The sequence below is a fragment of the Solea senegalensis genome, linkage group LG12, assembly GCF_019176455.1.
Source record: "Solea senegalensis isolate Sse05_10M linkage group LG12, IFAPA_SoseM_1, whole genome shotgun sequence".
Lineage (NCBI taxonomy): Eukaryota > Metazoa > Chordata > Actinopteri > Pleuronectiformes > Soleidae > Solea > Solea senegalensis.
Window position 1 is genome coordinate 3687832 of NC_058032.1, and position 13821 is coordinate 3701652.

A 13821-nucleotide genomic window follows, 5' to 3' on the forward strand; every position below is an offset into this window, starting at 1 on the left:
TACTTTGCTCCCAACACGACTTGACCGCCGTCATTGAAGCCACATTTGTTTGGAAGACTGAAAAGAAAAACCCTTAATGCTTTATACTTCATTATATTTATACACCCTGCAGACCTGTGAGTGTATACTCACTTTAAAATTTCAAAAAAAGTTAGGTTTTCATAACAGAATCATGGATTTTGTGGCACCACATTTCTACAGTGGTGCAGAAGAAGAATGATATTATTTCTGGTATGAAGGCGGCTGTATAGTTCCCTGATGTACTTGGGAATGTGCGGCGAGAGCGGTGGATTTGCTGCAATCTGCAACCTCAACATGAGATGTCACTAAGTCCTAACACGCTCGACCTTAAAGCTGTAATTCACAAGTCCCGTCTATGCGTCTTCAGACCACCTATTTCATCACACACTGAGAGTCACATTCAACCAGAACACACACACACACACACGTCACCACTCTATCACGGTGGTAACGCACAGTGACAGATAAACACATTCAAACCTACAGGCAATTTGTATGTCTCCATTTCACTTAACCTGCATGTCATTGGACCGTGGGTGGAAACCCACATAGACACAGGGAGAACATGAAACCTTGTGGGGGTGAAGTGACGGGGCTAACCAATGAACACCGACATTTCACCTGAACTCTTCTCGCTAAAAGCAAATGTGTCTTTCCACCTCCCCAATCTTAACTCCCCTGTCCCACTTTCCCCCTGCGCCATTTCATTGTCAAACTGCAGCCCAGGCCTATTTGTCTCCTGTGTATTGCACCCTTTGTGGTGGAGGAACACTTCTCTCTGTCTGTCTGTCTGTCTGTCTGTCTGTGTCTCTGTGTGTGTCCATGCTGAAAGTGTCACACAAAAACACAGCCTGCTTCCCGCTGTAATCTATCGGCATGAGTGTTTTCTTCTGTATCCAAAATAAGTGGCTCACCACGGGAGTCTCTATTTATGTGAGGCAACATTAGTCGTGGACTGTCTCCATGTTATATTAACCCTTAGTGTACAACTTTATGCTATATAATCATGCAGCTGCAGGATTATTTTTGAAAATGTACTAACATTTTACTGAACATACGTCAATTAACTCATTAACTTACAATATATTGGCGTGTCAGTCAGTACAGCCAACTCTATTAACCGCTAACATCTGGTATTTTAAATGTAACTATATTATATTCAAAAAGGCCATTTGTAAATGTTTGTATAGATAGCTGTGACAGGAGCACATCCCAAAACCTATTGAAAAACTGAGGCATTTAAGTCTTCAAAATAATGATGGCTTGAAAAATAAAACATGAAAAAAAAAAACCTGAAATATTTACTTTTTATCGACTCATTACTGCTGAAATTCTCCCTCTCTAGGTGCACCCATGTGTTTTTAAATAACCTTTCATCAGGCAGCAGAGCTTCATAACTTCTTTACCAAAAATAAGAAGAATATAATTCCACAGACAAGGGCAAAATTCACATTAGTATCTATATAACAACAAACTATAAACAACATTTCATGTGAGCTCCAACAACAAAACAACTATCCAATTCTACTTACAGTGAGTGAGCGTCCCATAATTTTCCATGTTCAGTGTCAACAACAAATCTATATTATCCCTATTATGTCATGCGTGGCTTAGGAGTCCAAGTGATGTGTGTCTATGCTGGGATTCCAATGTTTACATGATTAATTCTCACACCCACACTTTATAAATAATGAATCTTATATTTGCAGTACCTGCACTAGCAACAGCCCCCGCTACACACACACACACACACACACACACTCCATATGAGTGTGTTGATTTCTCTCAGTTCATGCTGTTAATCCTGTTTTATATCAAAATACCTAATGCTGTGATTCATGGCCCCCTGCTGGGTCATGTAGGACCATAAGAGTTCAATAAACACAAATAAACAAGAAGTTAAAAACTAAGGATGAGGTGACAATAGATTTTATTGTTTTTGTTTTTTTTACTACAGACTGAAAGGAAAATATCTGCTATTTGGTAACATCATTAAAAGAACACTAATTTTGTGCATAATAAAGTTGTGTCTTTTAGGATGAATAAGGAAAGTCTGTGTGCTTTTTGTGAATAAAGGTTGAAAGAATTGGACTGTGTTGTTATAAAAATTGGAAATGGCAGACTTAGTGCATTTAAATATAGCCCTCATTCATTTATATGTGCATTTTACTCTGTAATTTGCTACTGTGTGGGCATAATGGTTAAATGCTGTGCTCGCAGTTCAAATCTGCAAACATTCTGAAGCCCTAGAATTTTTTTTTTCCCAACAAATCCATAATATCTTAATATCTGGCCAGCAGAGACGCACATAGCCCAAAACATTAGCTTCTCCTCTTCAAATTCCCTGCTGCATTTAATTTATACCCCCGTGCGAAACATTTAGATGACCGCCCTCTTGACTGAATGCAAAGGCCTTGGCGTTTAGCAGCACAACTGTGCACGCGCACAACCTGTAAGAGTGCCGAGCACTGAAGCAGAGCACTCCATTGTAATATTCAACAAGACTGGTGCACAGTGAAGTGATTCATGAGGAGCAGTTAAATTCATCTATGTCAAGTTCCCCGCCCTGTGCTGTAAAAGGCAGCGATGTTATCCATGGGCTTTTATCAGAGCAGAGCAGTTTTTTTTTTTTTTAAATGAGTTTTCCCCCACATTTAATCAAAGTGTTTTGACCCAAGGATTTATGGGAACACGTACCATTTTAAGGGTGCGGGATTCTCATGATTTTCCTCTAGAGGATACTTATTAACCTGGGTTTGTGTCCTGTGTGTGTGTGTGTGTGTGTTCTGGGGCATCTACAGTATTTGAAAAGGAACATGTTGAATTAATGTCCCTTCTTTATTTTTGTTGTCTTCTCCCCTTTAGGGGTTGCCATATCCCAAGAACAGGCTCAATATGAGGATTATTCATATGTAATCATTTAAATTCTTAGGTTTTGACCTGTTTCCAGTTGAATGCTGTTGTCTACAAATGGGAGATTGTTGTCAATGTTTGAAACAAGATATTTATATCTGACGGACAACAGATTCCACCTCTTGGTCATCAATAACGGTGCGCTGAGTTGGAGGGGCGTGACTTCTAAAAGTCAACGCGCAAGCCTTTGTTCTTGGATGCGTTACGATTGATAAATAAATTTTTTACACCATTTTAAAATCAATCACAAGGCCCTGGCTTGATTTATCATCATGGAGAAGACCAATAACTGTATTGTCTGCAAACTTTAAGATGTATCTGTTCACAAACTGGCTCCCACAGTCATCTGTATACAATAATGTAAAGGGGTGACGAGAGGACAGTGACTGGCACCCACTTTAACCCTCCGTGATCTGTTAGACGCGCAAGTCCAGGAACGTTTTTAAGAAGCTTATCCACCAGTAGGTGGGTCTGAATGGTGTTACGGGTTCATCAAGGTCATCTGAGAGACAGTCTACTACAGTGCGAGTATTGTGTTTGTCTGTGGATGAGTGCTTTTTCGGAAGGTGGCTTGAATGGAGAGTGAATTACTGGACTGACGGGGGTGAAAGAGATTTCGTTGAGGGGAGAGTGAAACGAACAGTATTTCTGCCTCTGTTTTCAGCAGAATTCCAGATTCATCAGGCCAGACTATATAGTGTGTTTTTGTATAACCTGACAGTGGTATAACCTGATGCTGTCCACTTCAAAGTTTAACATGCTGTGAATTCTGAGACGCTCGCTGATGCTCCCCGCAGTTGTGCGTAAACATTCCTGGAGATCAGCACTTTCAATAACACTCAACCAGCCTTTCACTGCTGAAGTGAACATAGACACAGTCTCCTGACCTGTATCAAGTGGTTCAATGTTAGAGGAAGACATGAGTTATACATTCAGATCAAAGAAAAGTCTGGAACTGTGGAAAAAAAACCCGTACGTTTTAAAATGCCTGCAAAAATGCACTTTTTAACGTCATTGCTTAAAATGTCACGACAGAAACTATGTTTCTTAACGTCTGGAATGACATGACACATGTGTGATGACACATCTCGTGCTTTTCAGCTACCATGAGCCATCTGTGCTCGCGAAATCCTGACAGCTGCCACTTTGGAGCTGTGTCACTGTTGTTTTCAGCACTTTGAGAAGTGGAATTTAGCATGGAACTAATAAAAGAAAAGATAAATAAAAACTCTCCTGTCAGGATAAAAAATCAATGCACATTCACTTCTTTTTTTAAAACACCTTGAAACTAAATCATATTTTGTGTAAATGGTCATCATTGATCACCCGGGTATACTCACATATTATTATTATTATAATTATTATTATTATTATTATTATTATTATTAATAACATAATACAAATGAAGTGAGCTGTGATGATAACAACTGCCCATACAACCTTTAAAGAAAAGAGTGTAAAGGGAGTAAACACAATAACATGTGTGTCAGTGATGGAGAGGCGTTTCATAGGTGGAGGAATTGCCTCGGTCTGTATCTATTGGTTACAGGGGCTCAGGATGGTCTGCAGGTGTGCATGACTGACTGATTGAATGACGTGTGTGTGTGTGTGAGTGTCTAAGTGGATCATAGGTGCAGGTTGGTCCTGCAGTAGAGTCCAGAATACCAGGCTGGATCAACCCAGCTGGTGGACTTCTTTAGTGTGTTGCTAGTGGTTTCTTGGGGGTTGGTGGAAAAAGGACTCTCTTTATTTGTGCTCCTCCTGGATATGATGGAGCCATGTGAGAGGTCTTGGATCTCAAGTTCCATTAGGTGAAATAAATGTGTTTCATGTTAATTCTGTGGCCTTTGGTTTGACTATGGTCGTCATCTTTTGTCTTTTGCCACTTAAGGCCCTGGTATCCAAGGCAGCTATATAATCATTCTCTCCTCCTTTGGTTGGAATCCAGCTTTAATTACTGCTTTTATTGTTAGTCCATGTTCTCGTGTTGCTTGCCCACTGTTATAGCACATGCACATCACAGTTTCCGTAAACTGACTTGTGGCCGTTTTTTTTAGAGTGAATTTCTCCACTAACAATCAGCCGCACTGTGTTGTGTCACGTGAGCAGAAACCTAAGGAACCGACTGCAAAGAGAAAGTCCTCTTGTGTTGCAACATCAGAGCTTAACTTTCAGGCATCCTGCCAGGACAGCTGCACCTGTTTGGAGGACTCACAGCCAGAGCCATGAGATGTCTGAGAAGAGTGTTTGATGCATGGATATCACTGAGAGATAAAGCAGGAAGAGGCACAGATGGGTGCAAACAGAGGAGACCAGTGCAGTTTCGGGAGATAGCGATGAGGAACGAACCCCACTCTGTATGCTGCTAAACACTTTGATTTAGTCACAAAGGTTTAGTATTTCCCTTGGTTGTACGACAAAGACAATAAGTACTTGTTTCAAGCATAATATAGCAAGGTAACAGCAATGTGCGGTCTGAAATCACATCTCAGCTGCCATTACATAATATACTGAACTTACAGCCTGTTCTCATTGTCACGTCCCTTGGCGTCGCCTCACAGACACACAGTGTGCACATGTAGAGTATAAAGTGCATGTAGAATATATGCATTCTCTATTATTTATGATTTATTATTGGTTATGGAAATGCTGATGACATGAATACAATAAAAGTCTGTGAGTGTGAGCCAAGAGTGAATATCCTAAAGATGTGACTTTTATTTTAGCGTTGCTCTGCTCTGAGCATCAAAATGTGCCACCAGTGGGTTTACATTTGAGTCAGTCGAACACCAGGTGCGTCTCTTTCGGGCGATGCCAAAGGGGAACTCGTGCGCCTGTGAGGCGATGCTGAGGGACGTGACCGTATGATAATCAGCGTGTCAACAACATTCCACAACATGGCGGTGAAGCGCTAGAGACACGCCTCAATTTGTGAACATCGTTTGCTTTCAGCCACTGAATTTATACAAGAAGAAGTTTGTGGCATATTTGTGTGAGACTTGATGTAGAAGTGAGGATATGCTGTTATAGTAAGACGGAGTTATTGATGCGAATATTTACCAAGCTAATACTAAATGAACGGCTGTTTGTATCTCCACCAAGCAGTGCTTTGGTTTTGTAAAGTGCGGTCAAGTGTATCATTGAGAACCATCTAAGAAACATGTATTCTTATATTATTTATTCTCTTTGCACATAGTTTAAACAAATGTTGGGGCTTTTGACACCACAGTCTCATGATCTGCCCTTTTGTGTGAACTTCCTCGTCGAATTCAGTTTGAGTTTTTAAAATGTGTGTTCTATGCGTCTCTTGTGATTTTCCTCCCGGTCTTTCACTTTTTTCTAATTAGTCTCCATTGCATTTAAAGCAAAGTTTATTTTGTCAGTTGCCAGAACACTTTGTTCCTCGCTACTTGAGCGTCTTCCCCGTGTTTGTTCCTGTTTCACCTGCGTTTGGACTTTTTCATTGTTTACCCCCACAACCCCCAGTTGTTTGCAACACACATGCCCACTCACAAATACGAGTGCGAAAATGTGTTGACGAACAGAAATTGAATCCGCTCTCGAAAGTACAGATAAAGGCCCTTTTATTTGTTTAATTTATAACTCAATAGAAATTCATTATTTCTTTAAACTTAAAACTGTTTAATTAACATATTTTTCTTGCCGCTCTGAACGCAGTTCAGTTGCGAGGCGTACGATGAAGTTTCTGTGTGTCATCAACGCATTTTCTTAATAAAGAACTGAGGCATTTATTGCAGCAGGTCGAGGATATTACAAAACACTTGGTCATCTGCATATGTTTTGTCCTGGTCGACAGTGAGTGGTGCGTTGTCACTTTTCAGCACCTGTGTGGTGAACAGCGACATTTGCGTGTTTATGCACAGGGGACGCTCTCTTCTAATGTTTTAATGACAAAGAATGCAACAAGCCATTTATTAAGTTAATATGATAATATAAAATACAAATTAAAGTAATTCCACAGCACTATATGGAACAAACTAAGTGCTCTAAATATCAAAATAAAAAACATTAAAACATAAACAGAAAAGGAACAACTGTACATCATCACATAAATTGCCAGTAAACATTCTGCTGAATGTGTTGGAACAGTAATGTTTACTGTTGCTCCCACTTGGCCCCCAATGCTCCTGTTACAATCCAGATATGCATGTGCTTGGCAACTGCATTATCAACACCAGCATCTGTCGGCTTTATGATGAAGAATGCTCGTCAAAGTATAATAGTCAAAAGGTCCAAAACACCCACAATGCAGCTGTCATTCACATTCAAGCGTTTCAAAAAATAAAATGTAAGCAGCAAACTGCCCAAGGATCTTACTGTAAGATGAGGTGTAGATTTATAAAGCTGCAAATTCAATTCTAAAATGTATTTTTTTCCCCTGCATCAGTTGAAGTAAATGATGCCTTGGATGTGAACACAAACATCTACACGATCAATTACAGAGTTGGCGGAAACTATTAATCCATCCTCCGTACAACTTTCTGGTTATTGGAAGCAAGTAACAAGAGACACGGGCACATATGGCAAGATAATGACACAACAACACATTACAGGACTCAATAGAGTACCCGTACATAAAAATGTATATAAAAATAACCAATATCTAGCAGTTAACCTTATAACAGCAGATTTTTTCCAAATACGTCCCAGTTCAAAGTTCACTTGGTTCGTTTTTATGAACAAAAACAACAGAAAAACAGTCTATTTTGTGACTTCTGCACAATTATTGCTACTTTATATCACGACTAAAAATGTGAGATAAAATTAATCATAAGTTTGACTCAACAACACATAAGTAGACAAAAAAGCCTGTGACTTATAAACACACACCCCCAGGAAGTCCGTATAAGAAGTTGTGTATTATCCCCATGGCAATGTACCATGGTGCACCTGCGGCACAGATCCATGACACACGAGCACTAAGGGTTATCCAGAGAGATGAGAAAAAACTGGATCCACTCCCTTATTCCGCTGTGCACCAAATATTCTGGGTTCTCCTCTGGCTCATTCCCTACCTCTCCACAAAGTTGAAGTGTTCACACAACATACAACACACAACACACAACTGATTCATTTCCACAAACCTCTTTGGCAAAGGTTAAAAAAAGAGAACCAGCTGGATGTTGCTGCTTGACACGATGAAGAGTCAACAGTCTCCAGACTTTAGCCCAGTGGACCTGGTTTGGGATGAATTGGAGAGAAACCATGACACATGTGAGAACTTCCGTAGCAGCACTGGGATACATTTGAAACAGAAAACTAAATTGACTTTAGCTGCTGAAAGAAAGAAAGAAAGAAAGAAAGAAATGTTTCCATGATTCCTTGTCTTTCATCTAAATTTGTTCTGTGCTTTATTTCCAGTAGCACTTTAACTATGTACATTTAATTGACCGAGGAGGTGTTCGTAAACCTTCTGACCTCAAATGTAAATACAATTGTAAAGTTGTTCCAATGAAAGAAAGGGGCTGCTCGTTTAAATCAGGCTAAATCCACACATTCCATTTGTATCTGCGTTCGCCTTAAATGTTCTAAGATTAGACAAAAACCCTTGGGTAAAAATGTGTTATTCATGAACAGAGGAACTGCGCTTGGCACCTAGTATTAAAATGAAACAAGCATCAGATAGATGAATAGTAAATAGGCCAAGTCACCAGCAGAATCCCCTGAAATCTAGACTTGGAACAGTAGCGTGGTGGTGTGTGTGTGTGTGTGTGTGTGTGTAATGGTTTACAAACAAACCCAAATATAATACGTCTTTGAGCAAATACAGCAGTAAACTGTGTGCTTTAAAACATAAAATAACATGTAAATGCCAATGAGTCTTAATGCACTTGAATTTGTGACATCAGCACCATTATTGCTTGTTCTCCTTCATTTAATCAGGTTAATTATCAGGTTGTTTCAGTGTTAAACACAAACACATGAATAAATGAGATCCTGTGAATTTTGTCACCTCGGATTTATCCATGTGTTAATGTATTTTTTTTTTTCTTTGATTTTTTTTCTTTGATTTAAATACCATCATTTTGTTTACTTACTTTATTCAAATAATCCTAATTATGTTTTATGCTTTTTTAATTGTTTTATTATTTAATGACCTCTCACAACCAGTACCTTCATGGTCCACTAGCAGGCCACGGCTACATAACTTCATAGCCTTATAATGTTTTATAGCTAACAATATCTGTCTCACTTAACCCTATCCACAGTTACGTCCACCCGAATTTATTGCATCTATATCTCGGCAACTTTCCCTTCATTTGGTATCGCCTGGACTTGATAGAGATTGTTGATATAATCGAGACGGAAGACATTTTGAATTCGTATTTACTGAAAGGTCAACAGTCGCACAAGAGAAACAATCAAGACAGCAACAGAGAGAAGAAAGAAGATGAAATGTTATTATGAACCGCAGCGGTCAACAAAATGTCACAGTATTCACGGCACGTGAAAGGAAAATGTCTATTTCTGTTTCTCGACACATTTCAAAGTCCAACATTCACCCTTTTCCCTCTTTGTTTTAGTCTGGGCTCGTCACCCTCTTGTAAACGCTGCGTGTCGGACTAAACTGTTTTGACTTGCATGGGGAATACAGTGCGTTTATGAGTGCTATTGTGCTGGGAACAGCTGAGTGATTGGCTCACACTCAGCCTCACTTTAAGAGACTGAAAAGAGATTAAAAAGCTCCATAAAGCTGCTGAGCTGGGTGATAATTCCCAGTGACTTTTTGCACCGATTGTCAAAATAAAGAACATTAATTAATTTGGGTTTCAAAAGGGCAGAAAAACTAATTGGAAGAGGTCAGGAATAAAAGTGAGTGGTTGGTAGGAGATGAGAGGCGAACCCAGAATCTCAAGTGTCCAAGTTGTCAAAGTTGTGCATTTCAGGCAACTAACTACATCAACTCTGTCCTCAAACTTTTTCACAGCTACTTTCACCTTTTCTACAATGGACGGTCATTATTTCTACAATTAAATGGGGGCACTCGTCAAGTGACAGAGGTCGTACAACAATTTCTTGATCAAATGACTGATTGTTTTCGTTTTTGTAGCAAGGGCACGCTTTAAAAAGAACACAACAAAACAGTAATGATTTATACGACATGAGGCCACCAGGAAGAATCTTGGGACTCTGTAATGACCGCAATAATAAGTTACAGAGAAGAAGCTTGTGACTTATCTAATACTTAGCTTGATCGGGAAGTCAACGAGTTAAGGAGAAATACAGTACAAGATATTGCTTGAACAATAAGCTATCGCTGTGAGCAAAGCAATAACAAAGAGGTGACAATAACCTTCTGTCTCTCACTATGTCTGCGTGACACAGACGACTGTTTGTTGCCCACAAGGCTTTATACAGGGATTGAATCATCAAGTTAGAGATAAGCTAAACTGAGCTTGGTCATATTTTGTCAAAGGTATAAATAACTAAGTTGGAGTTTATTCCAAGAGGAGAGATCTGCATAGATTGAAGAGATAAGTAAAAACACAACTTCTATTGATGGGTATCTCATTCTATCAAGGCCACTGAAATGACCTAAATGTAATTTAAGTTTGTAAATGTGACGCGGTGAAATAATATCGTCAGCGTCCACAGAGACACGGAGCCCCGAGGAGATAACGCGTCGCCGCGGAAGGTTAAGATAAAGAAGAGAAGGTGATTAAACGTTAAGATTAATAAAATATGACAAAATGCTGATTCATGTGTGTGAACACATTAATATTCTCGGCTTGCTAAGTCCTTGATGACAAGGTCACCATAGATCTTCAGTTCAGACAAGCAAAGCGTCTTCTTGTGTGGCTCGGTGGAGATTTATATTTAATCATAAGGGTTTGATGTATACAAAAAAAAATGACACCGCATCTTCTCTTTGCTTCTAATTCACTAATTCAGTCACATATTTCCATGTAGTTAATCTCACTTACGGACAATTTGATTCTTGGAGAGTTTGATTTGAAGTTTAAAGCATCCATATCCTCTGTTTTAAACAAAACTGCTTTATAGCAACCGAAAATCTGCTGATTCATGACAGTAAAGGAAAGTAAAAGTATATAAACTATATGCAATAAGCGCTTGTTTGACCTTAACGCAGTATTCATAGATACAAAAGTAGTTTATAAAACAACAGAACAAAATGTTTCTCTAAAGCATAGATGGTTAGTGTGAAAAAGTACCAAGAGACATTAGATGTGAATACTTAAAGCTGCAGTATGTAGAATTCATAGGTGTGTGGCAGACTCAAATTCTTAATGTTAATGTAACAGAGTCATACAAGTTGCTATTATACTATATATTATATTATAAATATAATATTCCACTCCTGCAAATAGATCCTCATAAAACGTACACATTTGTTGACTATTTACATTTGAAGTGTTCTTTTCAAACATTTAATCAATATGTTATGCTTTTGCATCAAAGCAGTCATTTGCATCTTGTTTGCCTCTAACATCAGAACATCTCTCTAATGTACCTGCCTGTATTTAAAATGATCCATGTCTGCCATCGTATGCATTATCGCGGCACACATGATGTTTGGAATCAGCTATTGGATGCCACTGATGTCTTCATTCAGTCTAGGTGCAATATGCCTCACATCTGTTCCATGTTTAATTTACAACCTCCCTCTCCTCCTCCCTCTCTGCATCTACCGTTGTCACGTCTTACTCGATTATTTTTTTTGTGTGTCTCCATTCTTTGCACATGCATTGTGTCCTCTGGCAGTCTAAGTAGCTCATTGTTGTGGGAAGTGTGTCCTCTCACGGGAGACATAGCCACTGAAGAGTGGATCGTCTCAGTGAGATGCATTTTTACTTGGTTTCTTATCCCTCATCACAGCTGACAGACATTGTTCTTAAGAGACCCTGTGAATCAAAAGTGGGAATTGTAAAAAAAGAGAGAGAGAAACTTTACATACAGTGGTTAAGGGGGAAGAGTTATGGAAAGATGAAACTATATCTATTCCCAAGATGATATAAGACCTTGCTGAGTGTAAACCTGTCCATCCAGAGTAATATTATGTTGCCTGCGCTTTATCATAGTCACCATGCACTAAACATAAAATATTGTGATCTCTATAACATGTGTATTGGGATTTGAGGAGTTGACTTGATGCCGCACTAATGTCACAAAGAAAAATGTGTCTTCTTTAATCGACCTTGGCAGAAAATGGCAATTTATTTGCGACCTCGATGGTGGAGCTTAATACAAGACGCGCATTATGGTAAACAGACTGCATTTTTACAGCATAGTGCTTTTTATATATACACAATATATCAATGCACACACCAGTGGAGGCGGAGCTGGCAAACTAGAGGCTGAATGTGTTTTTGTTCATTTTATGGTTTCATCATTTTGGATGGAAAATAATCAAATGTTTACAACTTTCAAGGAACAAACTGGAAGTCAGTCTCTCACAAGGCCAACATTCAGAGTTTGGTCTGATTTCTCAACATTTAAAATAAAGCTTTGAGTTATAATTCCAACAAACTGTGGAGTTGATGTGTTTACAAAACTGCTAATCACATTAAGTCACATTCATTTTTAATATATATCTAGGTTTGAAAATGTGGAAATGTAACGTTCCATATTTTACGAATTGCATTATCACGAATTGAAGATAAATCACCTGTGAACTTCTTCCCTCATGCTTCCCTTGCTACGTTGCATAACGTTTAAATGCGACCCTTACCTAGTTAAAAGGCATCAGCGACCTCATCCTTTGTTCTGCCTTAGAAACGGCAAGGAAATGAAAATCAGCATGAAACTGCATAAATGGTTTGTTTGTTTTTTTTTTGGTTCAAACTGTGAAATGACTAATAAAAGAGCTCAGGAACAAAACAAGATCACATGGTTTTGTGTTTCCCTGATAATTTACTAACCTTTCGACCTGCGGTGAAGCCGACACAATACTCATTAAGGTGCTTGCAACTATGTCGTCTTTGTTTATCTACTTTATTACATGCGGCACACAGTTCACGGCCGTTTTCTTTGTTCTGATGCTGCAGCGTTTTGAAGGAGCTTTCAGGGGTTTTTTGGTTGGAGATACGTGGAAGAAAGGGGTCACAATTCTGCCTATTTCACTCTGCGGTGCTGCAAGAGCCCACCAGCAACTCTCACTTTGTCTGTGATCTCTCACCAATCCCTCTGCCCTGCAGCAATCCCCTCAGCAGCCAGCAAGGTCTGTGTGACCCCTGAGGGCTGTCCAGCCAATGAACTCGAGCACAAACGGGCCATAATGATGGTCACATCAGGAGAAGAAGAAGAAGAAGAAGAAGAAGAAGGAGAAGAAGGAGAAGAGCAGGGCCGTGTGGGACGAGAGGCCTCTCACCACTCACCGGCTTCTTGAGACAGGATGTGCCAGACTTCACAGTGGAGCTAAAAAGCATCTTTGGGGAGTAGAAATCAATGGTATACACTCAGTGTATGACCTGCTTTTGAAGCAGTGTTGTGTTCTTACAAAAAAAAATGGTTAAGATAAGCTGTTTCACTTTTTTTAAGTTTCACATCAGCATCTTGGGAATAGGTGTGAGAGCATCACTCTGAAGAACAAAGCCGACGGTTGACGGATGTCGTCCAAACACCACATCACACAGCAAACGCACACTTTCAAATTGTGTCTAAAATAAGGCATCATTTTCCATTTCTTAAATGAGTGTGAGTGAAAATTGTTCAGAGATTTTTCTGGGTCTTATATTTCCAAATGTTTTCACAACATTTCACCTCAGACCTTTCGAGGAAGTCCCACTTTAAGTTCCTGCACCCTGAGATCACACGAGGATACATTTTCTACCGAAACTAGATGAATTAGCGAGAAACAATAAAACGCATCACCTCCAGCTCACTAATGACTACCCATGATCCTCC